The 17,934-nt window shown below is 43.3% G+C and overlaps 1 long non-coding RNA gene across 1 annotated transcript in view; it reads left to right on the top strand.

Annotated features, from left to right (window-relative positions):
* The first annotated feature begins 4,922 nt into the window (after window positions 1-4,922).
* LOC131998785 (uncharacterized) overlaps window positions 4,923-17,934 on the top strand; it is a 66,238-nt gene continuing 53,226 nt past the window's right edge. Inside the window, exon 1 of the long non-coding RNA XR_009398862.1 lies at window positions 4,923-5,009. This is a non-coding gene — a long non-coding RNA (uncharacterized LOC131998785). The remainder of the gene's footprint in view (window positions 5,010-17,934) is intronic.

Raw genomic sequence — 17,934 nt, 5'->3', positions numbered from 1 at the left:
TAGTCGAGCTGTCTGTTCCCTCTGGTTGTGGTCACACTGGCATCTCGGCTCTGTTCCAGTCTTAGCTTTTAGGCCATCCACCAAAGACATTCTCCCCCTACAGCTGCCCCCAGCGGCGTTCTGAGACCCGGCTGGGCCGGACAGGGCTGCCATGGCCATTGTGGGGTGACTGATGGCTCGAGGGGAGCTGGGCTTCCCTTCTGCCCTGGGGCCTGCTTGTGGAAAAAAAGCCAATGAAAAATGGTTGCAATAAAGAAGACTGCTCCTGGTAGAGAATGCTTCTTTGTTTCTGGGTAAATGATATGGCTTAGGCCTCTGACCAAGGCATGTGGGATAGGAGCAAGCTTCTGGAACCCACTTGTGATATTGCTACCCTCCTGTGCCTCAGGTACAGCCTTCCTTAAGACCCTGCCTTTTAAAGGCCTTATCACTATTCATCTGTTCCCATGTGGCTTGCTTTGACAGACAGACACAGGGATGTGGCTGAGACTCACAGCAGCTACTGGTAAATATTCCAGAGCGCCAGGAGGCAGGAGAGAAAACTCGGTCACGACCCACACTGGCAGGCTGGGGGAAGTCACGTTTTAGTAGTGAACCTCTTGGGGCCTCTTTTGCAAAATGAAGGTAACATTAACTGAGTTTACGAAGTATCCCGAGGCTAATGAAATCCCTGGAGAAAGAGCTAAGGAATATCAGGTATTGGTATTTTTTGTGTTGACAGAACAGTAATGCGCATTAGATCCTCTGATTTTAAGGCCTGGGGGCCATCATCCTCAGGTGGATGGTTCTCCCGCACTGCCCCCCCCCCCGCCCCCCCCCCCCCATGACTCCTCCCTCCCTTCCTCCCTCCCACTCCAGTCCATCCCGGAAGATCAGAAGATTCTCAGGAATGGTTGCCCCCTGGGCTGGCAGAGGGACAGGAATTCTGGGAGGAAAGTAATTCCAGGAGCCTGGCCTGCCCCTGAGCTCCAGAGAGATGAGTCCTCTGAGAGCCCAGTGATCTGCTGTCCTTATCCCTCTCACCCGGGCTGACCTGGGAAAACCGCAACCCACAAGTCACGCCGTGTTTCTTGGCTCAGCCCTTTCCTTGCCTCCTGAGAGGATAGAGCCATCGTTCCAGTCTCCATCTCCCGTATCGTGGGATGAAAGAGGTGGTACAAAGTATAGCAGGTACGCTGACAATTTCCGAACCCACCAGAAGAGCGTGACTGTAAACTAAAGCCATCCTGTTCAACTGTAATTTCTGCAGGTCACGTTTTCAGTCAGTCAGCCACCAGAGGGTGCCCACAGAGCTCTCTGAAAATGACCCAAACCTGAGGAATGAGAGGAGAAAGCCGATTTCCAGTGCCTGTGAGACTGAGACAAAATACATCTCACCCACAGCTGACGCCACCAGACGCACAGGCCAGCGAAGGAGACAGGAGTTTGCCAGCGAAGGAGAGCGAGGGTGGGAGCGATAGAAATCACCTGAATCGTAGCTAAACAAGTCGCTTCTTGATTGTTCAATTGACAACTGCCATTGTACTTTGAGGATCCACTCAGGGCACATTTTCATTCCTTGGCAAAACTCCCTTCCCCACCCTTTCCCCAGCCTTGTGTACAAAGGAAATGCAAATACATGTAAATATTAGACTAAGCCACAGTCTTCTTGGAAGGTAAGGCTGCTGCCCCCGCTGCTTCTGCTGCTGCTGCTTTAAAAAAAAAAAAATCCTATAATGCAAGTGAAAGGACAGATTTTCTGAGCCACTGCTCCTGCACCAGGGTGAGGCCTCTGAGAAGCCTTGGTTTTCTGAAGAGAGGGCCTCGTGTGGAGCGTGCCTGGAATGAGAGCAGCAGAGGGACAGCTGCTCCGCTCTCCGCAGAGAGGCCTGGCCAGCAGCCTGGGTCTGGCATCCCTGGATCTCCAGGGCCTTGTACGATGACTGACACACAGTAGGTGCCTGTGGGTGTCTGTTGAATGAGCGAGCGAATGAATGCGGAGTAAGCTGGAGTGGGTGGTTCAAGGCCTGGGCTAGCTGGGAGCTTCCACCGGGGTGAAGGGAGAATTGGGAAAGCCATGTGGGTTGGAGGGATGTGAGGAAGGGTAACTTTCCAGGGTGGAGAGGTCCCGTGTTCTGGTTTGCCTCTACCTCAGGCCTTTGCTGCGGACGTCCAAGACTCCAGAACAGAATGTTTTGACTTTGTCCCATTGCTGGTCAAACTACCCAGTGGCCCCATTCCTTCCTAAGGTCTACTCACTGACCGTGATGGAGCAGTGGTGGGAACCCTGGCAGTTACCCTGTGTCCCCACTCAGGGGACCCTAGTCTCCTTTAGCCATTCCTTGGTGAAATGGGCATGTAAATTTTGGAGAAAGTGAGCATATTACCAATACTGGGCAAGGAAGGCTTTGGCTCTCTGGAAACCCAGCTATTGTGGAAATGGGCTTAGGCACTGGCAGCTGGGTAATGAAGCCATGGATCCCTCTGGACAAGTGCGGGCAATATGTGTATACACACATATGTGTGGGTGGGTGGGTGTGTGTGTGTGAGAGAGAGAGAGAGAGAGAGATTGCAAGCATGAGAATGGTTGCAATAATGCCTTGCCCTTCGTACAACAAAACACCACAAACCATGTGGCTTGAAAGAACAGAAATGTACTCTTTCACAGTTCTGGAGGCCAGACTTCTGAAATCAAGGTGTCAGCAATGACGGTTTGCACTGAAGGGTCTGTGGGAGAATCTGTTCCATGTTTCTCTCCTACCTTCTGGGGGTTGTCAACGATTCTTGGCATTCTTTTGCTTGTAGATAAGTTGCTTCAATCTCTGCCTTTGTCTTCATGTGGTATTCCATGGTCTCTACAATTCTGTTTCTGTCTCCTATAAGAATACTGTCATGGGGTTTAGGGCTCACCCTAATCCAGGATGATCTCCTCTAAAGACCTTTACCTTAATAACATCTGCCAAGGCCAAATAAGTTCACATTCTGAAGTTCTGGATGGATATATCTTTTGGGGGAACACTGTTTAGCCCAGTACAAACAAGATAGAAATGTGTTTATTGCTGGATTACTCCTCTGGCGGACCACCCGTGTGCTTAAACAAACAGGGGTACTGAGAACCAGAGAGATCGATTTTGTTTATGAAAGAACTTGATATTAAAAAAAAAAAAGAAATGAAGTCCTATTGGAAAAAATATGATTGAGGATTGTTTTAAATTCTAATTGCAGGGGCACATGGGTGGCTCAGTGGCTTAAGCCTCTGCCTTCAGCTCAGGTCATGATCTCAGGGTCCTGGGATCGAGGCCCGCATCGGGCTCTCTGCTCAGCAGGGAGCCTGCTTCCCTCCTCTCTCTCTCTGCCTGCCTCTCTGCCTACTTGTGATCGATCTCTGTCAAATAAATAAATAAAAATCTTTATAAAAAAACAAATTCAAATTTCATACTGAAATGGGAGAAAGAAATCCTATTTTCTCTGGCTGGGGTCTCTAAAGGTGTTAATCGAGGTAATTAGTGAATTACCATAGGTCAGTATGGTAAGAAGGTAGAAAGTGAAAGAGTGTTGTTGTTGGTTTTATTCTGTTAGGTGTTTTGCAGTTACTGAAGTCATTGGTGACCTTAGCAGGAACAACCACCATATTGTTACCTCAGTGGGCTGGGGTTGAGGCTTGAATGGTGGTGAGGAGACTGTTAGTGTGGATATTTTTTTGCCAGGAGCTTGATTGTGAAGAGAGAGAAAAGATTTAGTGGTCTCTGAGACGCGGTCTTAGACCTTAGAAGGTTAATTAATAATCTGCTCTTTGTGCTTGCTGTAATTAGATTGAATTGCTGCTGGAACTTCTTAGGGATGGTATCCACTGGTGATGTCTCTAAAACATGCAAATGGATGTTGCTAGCCAGGCCCAAACCTTCCCCCCAGATGACTTTGTGCCCTGGGTAGAGCAGTACATCAGCCCCAAATTCAATAGCTTGACAAAACTTCAGCCCCATGCCAGTGTCCTCTCTGTCCTTTGTACGGCTATTTCCCCTACCTGCATGTTCTTTTTCCTCCATCAACTGCTCATCTTTTATTTTTTTTATTTTTTTAAAGTTTTATTTATTTATTTGAGAGAGAGAGAGAGAGACAGACAGAGTGAGAGAGCATTAGAGGGGAGGTCAGAGGGAGAAGCAGACTCCCCGTGGAGCTGGGAGCCTGATGCAGGACTTGATCCCAGGACTCCAGGATCATGACCTGAGCTGAAGGCAGTCGCTTAACCAACTGAACCGCCCACGCACACAACTGCTCATCTTTTAAAGCTCAGCTGGAATAGTCCCTGTTTGTTTTACCCTTCCCCCCATGAGGTCATTCAGTCTTTAGAAGCCCCAGAGCACCCTTAAATTTTAGACATAGCATTTATCATGGCACTGTGGAATTACTAAATTTTCTGCCTCTTCCATGACATCATGGAGATCAGGATCCTTATCTTTCCTTTTCCTAGTCCTCAGCTTCTCACACAGTATTGGGCGTTTAGTACGAGTTCAATAAATGTTTATTGAATAAATGAGTTTGCTGTTAATACTACCATTCAGACAGTAAGAGTGTGTGAGGGAGAGCACTCTTGAATATCTGGCAAAGGAATCCAGCCAGGAGAGAGAAAGAGAGGGAAATGGTGCACTTGTTAACTGCAGCCATTGCCTACTTACATTACTACGTGAATCCAGGTTTTGTGCAGGTCTGTGCAGTCTTCTAAGCAGCCATGGGCCTTAGGGGAAACTCACCCGTCCCCAGCCTCATTGGGTCGGTCTGAATGGACTGCAGGTAATCACATTCTTGTTGCCAGATTTTGATTCAGGAATGGGCATTACACTCAATTCTGACCAACGAGACACAGGAGACTTCTGAGAAATGTTTTCTTGCTCCTAAGAGAACAAAAGAGATGTCATCTCTTCTTTCTCAGGGTGTTGTCATGTCTGGAGGGGAGACCTGGAATTACTAAAGCCATCTTGCCATCAGCCTGAGAGGGAACAGATGCTGGAGGATGGCAGAGCCGAAAGATGGTAAGGCCCTGGGTCTGTAATCACGTGGCTGGGCCACTGAAACTGCCTACTGAACCCTTTGTCCCTTAAGAAGTACAGTTATCACAATGAGTGCATTTCCTTATTGTTTAAAGATGCTTGAATCTGTTTTTATGACTCAAAGCCAAAAGCATCCTAACTGAAACAACTTGCCATATAATAAATATTCATTAAATAGAACTTGATTTTCAAGTGATGGCTGTAGAAACAAAAGAGCATGTTCCCTGAGACCCTGTCATGCACTAGGATTTGGAAAAGTAAAAGATGATATTCCCTTGGTCTTCTCCTTACTGGCCCAAGGTTATTTCATTTATTTGCCTATGCCATGCAGCTGGTAGAAGCAAAATTTCTTTCTCTGGAAGATTAAGAAAAAAAATGGTCATGAGCTATCTGAGGGAAAGTAAACAAAGTTAGAAGACATAGTGAAGAAATGTCATTGCTTTGGGGAGATAGAGAAGTAAAGCTTTAAAAATTGTAGTACAATTAATTTTAGTTAAGTTCTAAAACATTGAAATAGGGTACCACTGGTTCATGAATAGAGAAATGAAACTGAATCAATATCAAGTAGACCCCAAACACATACAGGGATTTAGCATATAGTAAAGGTCTCATTACAAACCAGTGGGGAAAACTAGATGTTTTATCAATGGTGTTTAGACAATATGGTAGCCAGCTATTGCAATGAATACATAAAAAAAAATTGGAGCCATACCTCACACTTTATCAAAGAAAATTCCAAATGGGTCAAAGATTTTGAACATAAAAATTTGAAACCATAAAAATATGAAGAGGTAAGGACTCTTTTCTTGTTGTAATTTATGACCAAAGAAAACCTTTTAAAATATGACACAAATTATAGCAGTTGTAAAATAAAAGATTGAAAAATTCAATGTTTTTAATAATGTGCACACAAAATAACCTTAAGGGAGGATCAAAAGTTATTGAACATATTGGGAAACATATTTGCAATTCATTGCTACATAATCCATAAGAAAAAGACCAACAATGCAATATAAAAGTGGGTAAAGGATATTGGATTATTTGACATGGATTGGAAATTTGGCAGTATCTATCAAAATTAAAAATATACATAATCTTTGATTCAGCGATTTTACTTGTAGGAATTATTTATAATTCTATTAGTAGCAATTCTGTTAAATTACAACATACTCCTAGATGTGGAAATCACTGTTGAACAAGGTTATTCATTACAGCATTGTTTGAAGTATCAAAAAATTGTAAATAATGGAAGAGATCACTAGTGGGAGAGTGGTTAGACAAATGATACTATGTTAATATAAAGGATTACTACTCATCATGAGAAAGATTGAGGAGCTCTTTGTGTACTGGTGTGGAGTGACCTCTGGTATAAAGTAAAAAAAGGAATGGAACAAAATATTGGGTTGCCATTTGTGTAAATAAAAGCTGGTGAGAGGTGGGGTGTCTGTGTGGCACAGTCAGTTGGTAGAGACTTGATTTCCACTGGGGTCCTGATGGGGTTTTGATCTCAGAATCATGTATTGAGCCCCGTGTTGAGTCCCGTGTTGAGCTCCATGCTCAGCATGGAGTCTGCTTGAGATTCTTGCTCTCTCCTTCCCTCTCCCCCAATCAATCAATTAATCAATCTTCCAAAAAAAATAAAGATGGTGAGAGATGCTGTGCACAAATTTACGTGTATATTTCTGCAAGGAAATGTAGAAAATCAGAGACACGGATTCCTCTAGGGGGAACTGGAGGGCTGGAGCATATGTGTGGGGAGGGAGACTTTACTGCATAAAATTGTATGCCTTCGACTTATGAACTACGTGAATGGATTACCTATCCCAATTCCAAAACAAATGAATTACATTTAAAAAGGTATTTGAAAAGCAAGGAGGAGAAATAGAAAAACCCTCAATGCTTTCAAAATGAAAACTGGAAACAAGGAACTGTAATTCTAATTTAAAAAATGCAGGATACTCATATCCATCTCCGCCTTCTTCAACTCTCTACCAACCTCAGATAGGCTGGCATTTGATTTGCCAGCCCTAAGCCCCCTCCCTACTACTTCCCATTCTTTCTGCCCCAAGGGCAAGTTCTCTGCTGGGGATTCACCTCTATGCTTCTGTCTTTTTTGTATCCAGGGCAGAGCACTAAGCTGAGGGCATCCAACTTCCCCTCCTGGGTACAAGTGATGGGTACAGTTGTCTGTCTGAAGGGTGGGCGAGTAGTTGAGACACTTAATTTTGGAAAATTAGACTAAGGCAGAAGAATATGAAAGCAAGTCAAGGTAGGAGGATTTCACCCATACGGTACGGTAATAAGGTGGGTGAGAGGAAATGATAATAAGCCATAGAAAGGGGACCCACCTACTTGCCACAGTGTGGCTGAATTTTTCTCTTCCCAGAGTTCTATAGTTGGTGCCTTATTAACATCAGAGGGGATTTGATGACTTGTCATATTCAGTCCTGACTATTGAAATGAAAAGGATAGAAAATGAAAAGTATGGAAAATGAAAATCAATTGCATTCTTTAATTTTAGTCATCCCATTCCTGGAGCATATTGAAAACTACTTTGGGTTCTTTCATTGTTCAGGTTATTAATAACAAAGAACCAAAGTATTTCACATTCCTAAAGAGTCTTTCATCTCAAAGGAGCCAATGTAATTCACTAATTCAGTTACCTGAACTACATTTGGTAATTATTTGAGGATCACTTCACCCAGGGGTGAATTTCAACGAGTTGTGTGACACAGCCAACAGTCACTTCATTCTCCAGTCAGTGCGAAAGAAAAATGAATAGCTAATGGGGATGTCCTCCTGAAGGATTTGCCCAGTGAAAACTTCAGGGAGATGGATGCTGAAAGAATGTAATTAACTGCCCGAAATTAGTACCTCCACTCTTACTCAAGGTTTCCTGACCTCTTTACTAGAGTCAGGGTGGAGAGGTGTTTTATCTCAGAATGGGACTCTCTAGTAGCCAAGAGACCTGTGAACACAGTCACTCCACTGCTGTATTTTTTTGAGTGGTTATAAATGGTATTGTATTTTTAACTTGTGTCCATATATTCACTGTAAGAATATAGAAATGCAATTAATTTTTCTATTGTTACAATTGATTTTTTTATGTTGATCTTGTATCTGTGATCTAGCTGAACTTACAGGTTTGAGGAATGTTTTTTTCAGATTCCTTGGGATTTCTATGTAGACCGTGATGACATCTGCAAATAGAGGCATTTTTAGTTCTTTCTTTCTTATCTGTATGCCTCTATTTTCTTTTCTTGCCTTATTGAGCTGGCTAAGTCACAGGAATAGCTGTGGTGAAAGCAGACAACTTTGCAGACCTTTTTACCATGTACCTGATTTTTTTTTTTCTAAGATTTTATGGATTTCTTTGACAGAGAGAGAGAGTCAGAGACACAAGAGGGGGACTGGCAGAAGGTGGGGCTTGATCCTGAGGTCCTGGGGTCATGACCCAAGCCGAAGGCAGAAGCTTAACAGACTGAGCCACCCAGGCGCCCCACCTTGTGTATGATCTTAGGTGAAAAATATTCAGTCTTTTACAGTGTGTTAGCTATAGGTCTTTTTGTTGTTCTTTATCAAATTGAGGATGTTTCCTGCTATTCCTAGTTTTCTGAGAGATTTTAAAATCATGAATAGGCATTGAGTTTTTATCAAATGTTTATTCTGCGTTGATTGATACGGTCACAAGGGATTTTTCCTCTTTATTAATGTGGGTGACTTTATGGATTGATTTTTGAACATTGAACTAGACTTGAATCCTGGACTAGCAGTCATTCCAATAGTACCTATTTTAAAGTTCATTTATAAAGAATAGTGTCTGTCTCAGTTATTTAACCCTGTAATGGGGATGAGGAGTGAAGAGAGGTTAAGGAGCTGGAGGTTTTCCCACGAAGGGCATGTGGCTTGATCCACTTTACTGAATCCAGTGACTTCTTTCTCTCAGGGTACCTGGGTGGCTCAGAGGGTTAAGCCTCTGCCTTTGGCCCAGGTCATGATCTCAGGGTCCTGGGATCGAATCCTGCATCAGGCTCTCTGCTCAGCAGGGAGCCTGCTTCCCCCTCTCTCTCTGCCTACTTGTGATCTCTCTCTCTTTCTCTGTGTCAAATAAATAAATAAATAAAACTTAAAAAAAAAAAAAAAAAAGACTTCTTTCTCTCTTCTGTCTACTCTCTACTGTTACCCAGAGGTTGGGAAATGGCTGCCAGTATGACACCTGCTCATTACCCTTGTGGCTGGTCATTAGAGAGTGTAACACAGAATCTGTGAAAGCTGTGTTTGTGGGAGCATGCTTATCAGCCACTACTGTCCCAGAAAGAATGATCTCTGTTTTCCTTCTGTATGCCAGATAGCACGTCAGTACATTTTAATGGCAGAAGATAATTCACATCTAAAATCCTAGCAGAAAAGGAGTCAGAAAGATATGGTTTTAAGTCTTCCAACCCCTGTGATCCAGAGAAGAGTATAGAAAAGAGGCAGAAATAGATGCAGACGACCAAGAGACGAAATTTAGCACTCCCATCTACCTCACGGTATCTGACAGGAAACGGACTTTCCATCTACTCTTCTTACCCTGCAAATTCTTTCTCTTAATTTTTAATGTCATCTTTCCTCTTTAATTTCCCTCATTGTCATTCAAAAACCTACCCAGAAGGATGTATTTGCAAAGGTGGAGTTTGGGTGGAAAAGAAAGAGGTAAGACACAATGCAATAGGAGATCTGCTATTTTAATGACCTATTTGAATGAGGTGTGCTTGTGTAGAGATGTTTGAGAAGATGAGAAAGAAAGAAAGCAGGCAGAGCTTAACTATTTCCAGAAGAGTCTAGATTTTGGCAGCTGGAAGCGGTCTGAATGGGCACATATATATCCTGGAGATAGTGTGCAGAGTGAGCAAGAATTGATGAAGGACAGGGCTCATGAGGCTGAGGGCTCAGCAGTGGGACATGACCCCAACAAAGTGAGAGAAGCTGATGGACAATGATCATGTTCAGAGAAGCAGGGCCAAGGGCTTGAGTAGAACAAGCTGTGGCTTGATTGATAAGTCAAGGTTGAAATAAAGTCTGTTGGGATGCAGAATTTGGAGTCAGGGACTCCGGTGGAATAGGTATCGGACCCCAGCCCTCTGCTGCTCCTTATGATTTGAGGTGACCTAGTGTGGAGAGGGGCCTTCTATAAGCAATGAGCTTTGTGTGTATCACTTTCAGGGATTTGAAGCGATCTCTGTGGATGGGTGAGAGGTTCAGGCAGACAGAGGCTGATTTCCAAGAGCCCAAGATTTTTGTAGTTTAGGTCTTTCCCCAGGGCCCAGGTGAGATGTTCTGCTAAGAGATAGCATGATTAGAAGTCAACGTTTTGTGAAAATCCCAGGACTGCCTCCATTCCATTTCCTACCCTAACTTGTCCTTCCCCTTCCCGGTCCTGTTCCCATTCCCGTTCCCTTTCCCCTTCCCAAAATCTCAGTTGGGAACTTTTTCCCATATGGAAGACTACTGAACCCTTGAATAAAGAAGGACACTAAGTCTGATGGGTTAGAGAGGTCAGGGCTATGCGAGGTAACAAGAGCCAATGAGTGACAAAATGCCTTCCTTCTGGACACAGCTCCCTAGATTCCTCTGGTTCTCTGTGTAACACCCTGGAGCACAGCTGTGCATGGCTCTCTGGCTTGTTAGTTATTCTTCAGAAGGTTACAGCACAGCTCGAAGGTATCGGGGGCAGGGTGTGACTGATTTTATTCCTGCTCAGGTCAGGGCATTTTGCACTGCTCCATGGCTTCAGACTGCTCCCTTACGCTGGTCTGCAAGCGGGAGACATTGGTCTCCAGAAGAACTGAACTGGCATCATCAGATCCATTGGCGGTGTTAGAAAAGTATAGTCACAGAATTAGTGGTGTGCCCCAAGTGTCCTTCTCACATACAAAGGACAAACATTTTTCCATGCCAGTGATTTTCAAATTCTTTTGGACTTTAAATTCTCCACTGCCCCTCCCCCCCCCCCCATGAAATCTTACTTGGAAACTCAATATAAAAATCAAATAGAAGAGGAACTGTTCTGACTGAATATTGGGCATTTGGATGCCCATGTATTTACCCTCTTTGTCCTTTGGACTACCTCCAAAAATTTGCTAGGGCTTTAGTAAACAGAATATTAAAATCACTGTATTATATACATGTTCTTTAAAGCTGGCTAGTACTCTGACTCAACTTCAAAGCAGAAGAAACTGAGGCATGAGGAGCCAAAGAACTTACTTTGCCAAGGGCACGCTGTGTGTATTAGTCAGGAAATGGCTGATCTGAAAATTGATTTAAGCAGCACAGAACTTTCTTTTCCTCTCATCTAGTAGGATGTCCAGAAGTGGGCAGTATAGGGCTGATGTGGCGGGGCCATGAACTTTTTGGAGATCCAAGGTCTTTGCAGCTTGCCATTCCACAATCCCTAGGATGAATCTTCATCCCATGTTTATAATATGATTTCTAGAACTCCAGTCACTTGATCCCAGCATCTGAAAGACACAGAAAGAGGAACAGAAGGGGCCTGCCTTCTGAGTCCTTCCCTTTAAAGGGGGCTTTCTAGAAAGCCTCGATGTCCTTTACTTATATCTCACAGAAGACATAAACTGAAACTGGGCATTCTATCAGTCCTAGCAAAATGGGAGTTCTGTCAGTGAAGAAGGACAGAATAGCTCTTGGTGGGGTGGGGTGGGGTGGGTGACTAATGGTCCACCCTTACCCTCTAAGTGAGTACATGTCTTAGATTTTGGATTAGTTCCAATCCTCCTAAATCCACAAGGTCAGTATTTTGGCACCTAAATGTATGTTTTTCCTATTCAGAAAAGGCTCAGATACCTTTTGTCTGGTTCATTTTTCTTGAATTTTATTTTAGAAAATGAACTGTTCATAAAATAACTGAATTTGTTATTTTCTCAAATTGCTAGACATGTTATTTTTTTTTAATTTTTTTTTTCATGTTTTGGATTCTTTTCATGTGGCAGGTGGAAAGGTATAGGTTAGTAATTCATGGGGGATTGGTGACCGAAAGTGGGAGCCAGATTATTCTTCAGGTACACTAATTCCCATCCTTTGACCCTTTACCACATGAAGGTCTTACTGATTTCTCACTGAAGTATTACCATTCTCTACCTGCTTTCCTGTCCACCCAGCCATGGTAGAGGGGGGACTGTTGGGGCACGCTGAGCCATCACTGCCTGTGGTGTGGTGTGGAGGACGAATACTGGACGTGCACTTAATTTGGAGTCAGTTCTGCCCCTTCCCAGGGACCTCCCTGTGTCCCTCAGGCAAGCCCCTTCTTTCTTCCAGGCCTCAGTTCCTTCTTCAGTTAAAATCTGGGGTTAGACTAGATGAGATCTGTGGACACCTGCCAAGTCAGACATTCTGACTGTATCTCCTGCGCCCATCCCCCTCCCCTTGGCTTCCCTTGGATTGGAATGTGACCTACAAATGTCACCAGTTGTTGGGCAAGGGCTCTCCAAAGTCACCTGCCCCTTTCTGGCCACGAGAAAGAACTGTGATGAAAACCAGCCTGTTTTCTTGACATTCCACTGAAGATGATTTGTTTTCCAGACTCTAGGAGGTTTTCTTAACGTAGGTGTTCAACTAAAATGCCTCCATTTGTAATTCAAAGCCTGATTGCTTTTGCCCTGTTGTGTGTGTGATTCTTGTCTGGTTATTTAGAGGAAAACTTCAGACAAAATCAAAATTGCGATAGGGTGGAGAGCATTTTCCACAGGAAGATATAGGATCCAGATTTCTCATTGTCTATTCATGAGTTTACTTATTAGCTCATTCAGTCGACTGAGAAACCTGGGTGCTTACATGTAGGTCACACACGAAAAATGTGGGCTTCTACCCTGATCTGGTCTCTACTGTAGATAAAAGTGCCATTACATGTTAAGCCCTGTCCCATGTGTGTCACATTCTTAGTTGATATTTACAACAGCCATATGATGTAGGCATTTATTATGGAATTTTGCTGCTCTTTCTGCCCCCTCTTTAGATTAGAGGGGCTACATAATACCACTTCCCTAATTATTTATTTACCTAATTTGGGGGGGGCACCTATTAGGTGCTAGGCATTAGGTTTATGACCAAATAGGGCAGAAAGACATTAGCTGACAGGCCTGCCAATCTGTTAATCATAGCACTCTGACTATTCCCAAGTATATGACCCATATGACCCAACTTTGGCCCATCATGAAACTTTGTGTCTTGTTTGGTACTGATTGGGCTGAGGGTTGGGAGAATGACCTAAGTAGGAACAGTTAGAGTTTCTTTATGCATATGATCTGATTCTGGTTGCTGGAAAAGACAAAGTTTCTCTTTATCCATTTGAGTTCTAGATTCAGGTGTATATGGTACCTACTCCACCATTATGCTGTCCAGTTTCATAAACCAATAAAATCTCTTTTTGCTTAAACCATTGGTTTGAACCATATAAAACTGCCATTTTTTTTTCCAGATTGGATATCATTAATTTCATCTGGTTGAACCTAATGATTTGAATTTCTGCTGCCTGCAATTGAAGGGGTCCTAACAAATATGGTAGTACTATTATCCCCGATGTGGATTAGGAAAATGAGGCTAGGAGTATTTATTTCCCCCGGGTCATTTGGCTATTAGGCATAGCAAGAACTAAAGCCCAAGCAACTTCAAAACCTATGTTCTGGATTGCTCTAGAACCATCCCATAAAGTCAGATAATGACTGAAGCGAAGAGACTTCTACTCAAGGAGTGGTCCACAGGCAGTTGCCACCCAGCAAACTCTTTGCTACTGGTTCAAGAGGATGTAAGCAGTAATGAACCAGAACACAAACTGTATCTCTGAGCACACTTTTTAAGTTCCACTGACTTTTTTTTTTTTTTATAGTACAAAGACTTTCCTGATAAAGTAAGCAGCATATTGATTTAGATTCTGATGCATGCTCTTTATCCCCTCTTGGGTTGGCATCTAACTGTGAACCAGGACTTGGAGGAGCACTAGTAGAGGGCTATTGGGTGTCCTGTCCAGCTGACCACTCTCTTTCTGTCTCTGGAGACTTCCATGGAAGCTATGTCTGTACCATGGAACCTTGTCCCCCTCTTCTTTCAGTCATAACTGATTTGTTTAGGTCATTTGTTGGAATCAAGCTGGACCAACCATATTTTCTTGTCTAAGAATATGGAATCTTAAAAAAAAGAAACAAAGGAACCAGGAGATGTTAGCTCCATCTAGCTCCAAAAATAGAAGAATGAGCCCAGAAGCTCTTGTCTTCATGTCTCTGGAGCTAGTGGGATTCTTGACTTCTGAGAAGTGGCTGTTCAATCTCACATCTTGTAAGGTTATAGATATCTTTTTGAGTAAATTCCCTTTTGTCTTAAGCTGGCCAGAGTTGGTTTTAAGAGAACTTTAATACTATTGAAAAATACAGAGAAGACCACCTGTTCATGACTCAGAATTCTATTTATGATTTCAATTATTAGTTAACCTGTATGACACTGTTCTCCATAATCCTAGGTCTCAGGAATGGCTGTAAATGTTGCTACCTGAGCTAGGGGCCTCGTTATAAAATGGAAACAAAGATGTACATAATCAATTACCCCTGTGACTAAAGTAACTCTGATAAAGACTAAACATCTTAATTAAAGCAAATAAATAATCAACCTTTGTCTGTTCAACTGTAGACAAATAGGACCCAAATGAATGAATGGACTCATTGCTGACTTTAGGAACATGACTACTCTGGGCTAGAGCACTTACATCTGCTCATCTGGCTGGCTTTCAAAGAATGACCGTGTGCTCGGGGAAAACCACCATTATCTCTCCACCAGCTAAATGCCAACAACAGTTTCTTGAATTCATATTTGGTTTTTGGAAAAAGAAAAAAAATGGTAGAGACACCGTCTGAAGGCTCTTGTTACTTAGCCATATCTTTTTAGATGCAATATTTGATTTAAAAAAATATTTGGCTGTATCCTGAGATTGTCTCACTATTTGAAGCTGTGAGTCCAGACAGAAGCCAGTCCCCTCCAACTTGGCAAACAGAGGTTTGAAGATGCATCCTTAGCAGCTGGAAGGGGCCACATGGAGTGGTGGCAGGAGGAGAAAGGAAGCACGCATGAGGTGCCTGCTGCTCTTCCTTCAGTGGAGGAAAAACGGTGCTGGAAGGTGTTGGGGGAGGCTTCAAAGCTTGAAGCTTTCATCGTTTATTTCTGAATCCAGACAATTGTCTCCTCTGAGCTTACCGAGAATCTCTGTGATCTTGGTTCTGAATAGGTTAATCTATTTTTAAAGGGTATCCAAATGCTATTAGGATAATTCTTGCATTCCTTTGCTCTTTCTATTTAAAAATTAAAGTGCTTATAGTAATAGATATCTCTACCAGTATAGCCAAGAGGATCACCTACAAATGCTCTCCGAATAGAAAAAACCTCGAACCTGAGATTCAAATATCTGTGCTTCTAATTCTCTCTCTATAAAACCTCTTCTTAGTCTCTGTTTAAATTCTAATGATTTAGGTGCAGAGTTCTTTTTTTCTTAATTGTATTGCTGGACATATATTAGGCATAATCTATAAGATTTTCAACGTGATAGCATACATCCAGCATTTTTTATTGTACTAAATTTCAGGGCTAATTTAAGTTTAAACTCTTTATTTTAGAAAATCAGTAACAGCAACTAATTAGCACATCTCATTCTGGATGTATTTGCCAACCAATTTCAGAGACTCATTTGCCTGTTAAGAGATTTTATTGAACACCAGCACCACAGACTCTCCTTTTTTTCCTAGTAAACAGCTCATGCTTATTATCTTATTACAGGAATGCCACTGGTTAAATCAGGCTCTGAATATAAATAGCCATATTACTGCCATCAGGCATCAATGTTTATTTAGTGGCTGTGAGTCATGCATACCTCTTTGATCGGGTTTGGAATGAGCCGTTGCAGTTTTTGTTCAAAAAGGTTATTTGCAAAGGCTACAGAAGTATCAGTTAGATTAAACATGAAATTAATCAGTGTGGAATTTTATCAGCCATTTCTGCCACCAAACACCAGGTGTCAAGAGCATGTGCAAATGAGGGCTGAGCATAATGAAGCTGGGGGACAGCTTAGTAGGGAGGTCAGAAGAGAGTCCAAGAGGTCTACCATGCTCAGGGAGAAAAGACGGATGTGGGGGGGCAGGAAGGAGGGCGGGGGAGAAAGGAAAGGAGGAAGAAAGGAAAGAAATATTGAAGACCTACTGAATCATCTGGAACTCACTGGCAGTTTCACACCACGTATCTCATAGCACAGTATATGGAAAGAGAGTCAGGTGACCTGAGTTCGCCTGAAGGCTGCTCTGTCCTACCCAGTGATCTTTGGGAAACTGTTTAATACCTACATGCGTTACCGAGCACACACAGAGAACATGTGATAAACTTGTACAAAGGTGTATTTTCCATCTCAACATTTCTTGAGACTTAAGATATCAGAGAGTGAGAGACCCAAGATAGCTGTCGTATGGTTTTAGTTGATGATACTGTGTTGGTGGAGGAGATGAGGCCCTTTGACTGGAGAGCTCATTTAAACTGGGTCCATTCATTCCTTCATCGTTTAGTGGGCGCTCCAGCCTGTCAGGCATATGTGAGGAGAGAGGCCTGTGAATAATTATAACATACCATGTTGAGTGCTGTGATGATTGCCACCATAAATTCCTGGTGACCTCACTCTCAAGCAGCCCTCATCGCTGCTCAGCCATTATGCAGTATTCCCGCCCCACGACTCTCCCTGCCACTGCCTCAGTGCCTATTTCTGATGTTCTCCACCCTCTTCAAGCTTCTGAATTTCCCTGAGTTCATCTTCCTCTCAGCAGATGATCTAACCTTCCCTACAGTGAAAATGAATTCACCTACATCCACACCCATCCTCTCCTTTTCCCTCATTCTCCTTATAGGGAACTTCTTTCTCCTTCTACGAGGCAATCCTTCTACCTGTCGTTTGGATCCTCTCTCTTCTCAGGGTCCTTTTTCTATTCAGAATCTTCCCTTCTTCCCTCTCAGTTGGCTTTTTGCCATCAGCAGATAAAAATGCTTAGTGTGTCCCAATTAAAAAAAAATCCTCCTTTGCAAGTACCTCTTTGCAGGAATTTTTCTTCTTTGTCAGATAAGCTTCTTGAAGGAATTGTCCACCTAGAACTCTCACTTCCTCAGGTTCCACTTTCTCTTGGGTCAGGTTGTCTGGGAGACTCTGACCCAGAGATTTGCATGCAGTGGTATATGGAAGCATGTGTCCTAGGAACCACCTTGGGAATGGGATGAGGGAAGTGGTATTGGCAATGTAGATACAGCGGGGCACCATCTGACTCCAGGGAATTCTAGAGGTGGTGTGACCTTTCAGAGATGACCTGAATTGAGGCAAAGGGGACAGACTTTTGTAACCCCCGCATCAACGAGTCCTTGGGATGCACATGGTTGGCGTATACCCTTGGGCTAGGCTGCTTCCTTTGATAAAGGGTAATTTTTGGAGAAGGATCTGTCCATGGGCCACCAGCAGGCAACAGTGCTGGCAGCTAGGGAAATGAGTGCTTCATTCCTAGACGGGGCTTCTGGGGGGGCACAGCCTAGCGCACCGCGTACCCAGCCTTCTATAACCTGGCTTTCTCTTGAGCTCTCGACTCCATCTACATTCACCTGCCTGTCGGACATTTCGATCCAGACATCTCCCCAAAGCCAGTGAAACCTATTCAAAGTTAACTCCTCACTTTCTGTCACTCGGCTTACTCCCTCCTTAGGATTCTTTGTCTTGGTAGACGGAAGGTAGAAGATCACCTGTGAGAGTTATCCTTTCTCTCCTTTGTGGATCACCTCAGGCTCTGTTCTTGGCCGCCCCTCTGAGGAGGCCTGGGTGCTGACTACGCATGTGCACTAAGCAAGCTGC

The sequence above is a fragment of the Mustela nigripes genome, chromosome 13 (genome assembly GCF_022355385.1).
Source record: "Mustela nigripes isolate SB6536 chromosome 13, MUSNIG.SB6536, whole genome shotgun sequence".
Lineage (NCBI taxonomy): Eukaryota > Metazoa > Chordata > Mammalia > Carnivora > Mustelidae > Mustela > Mustela nigripes.
This window is presented reverse-complemented; position numbering and strand designations above follow the sequence as displayed.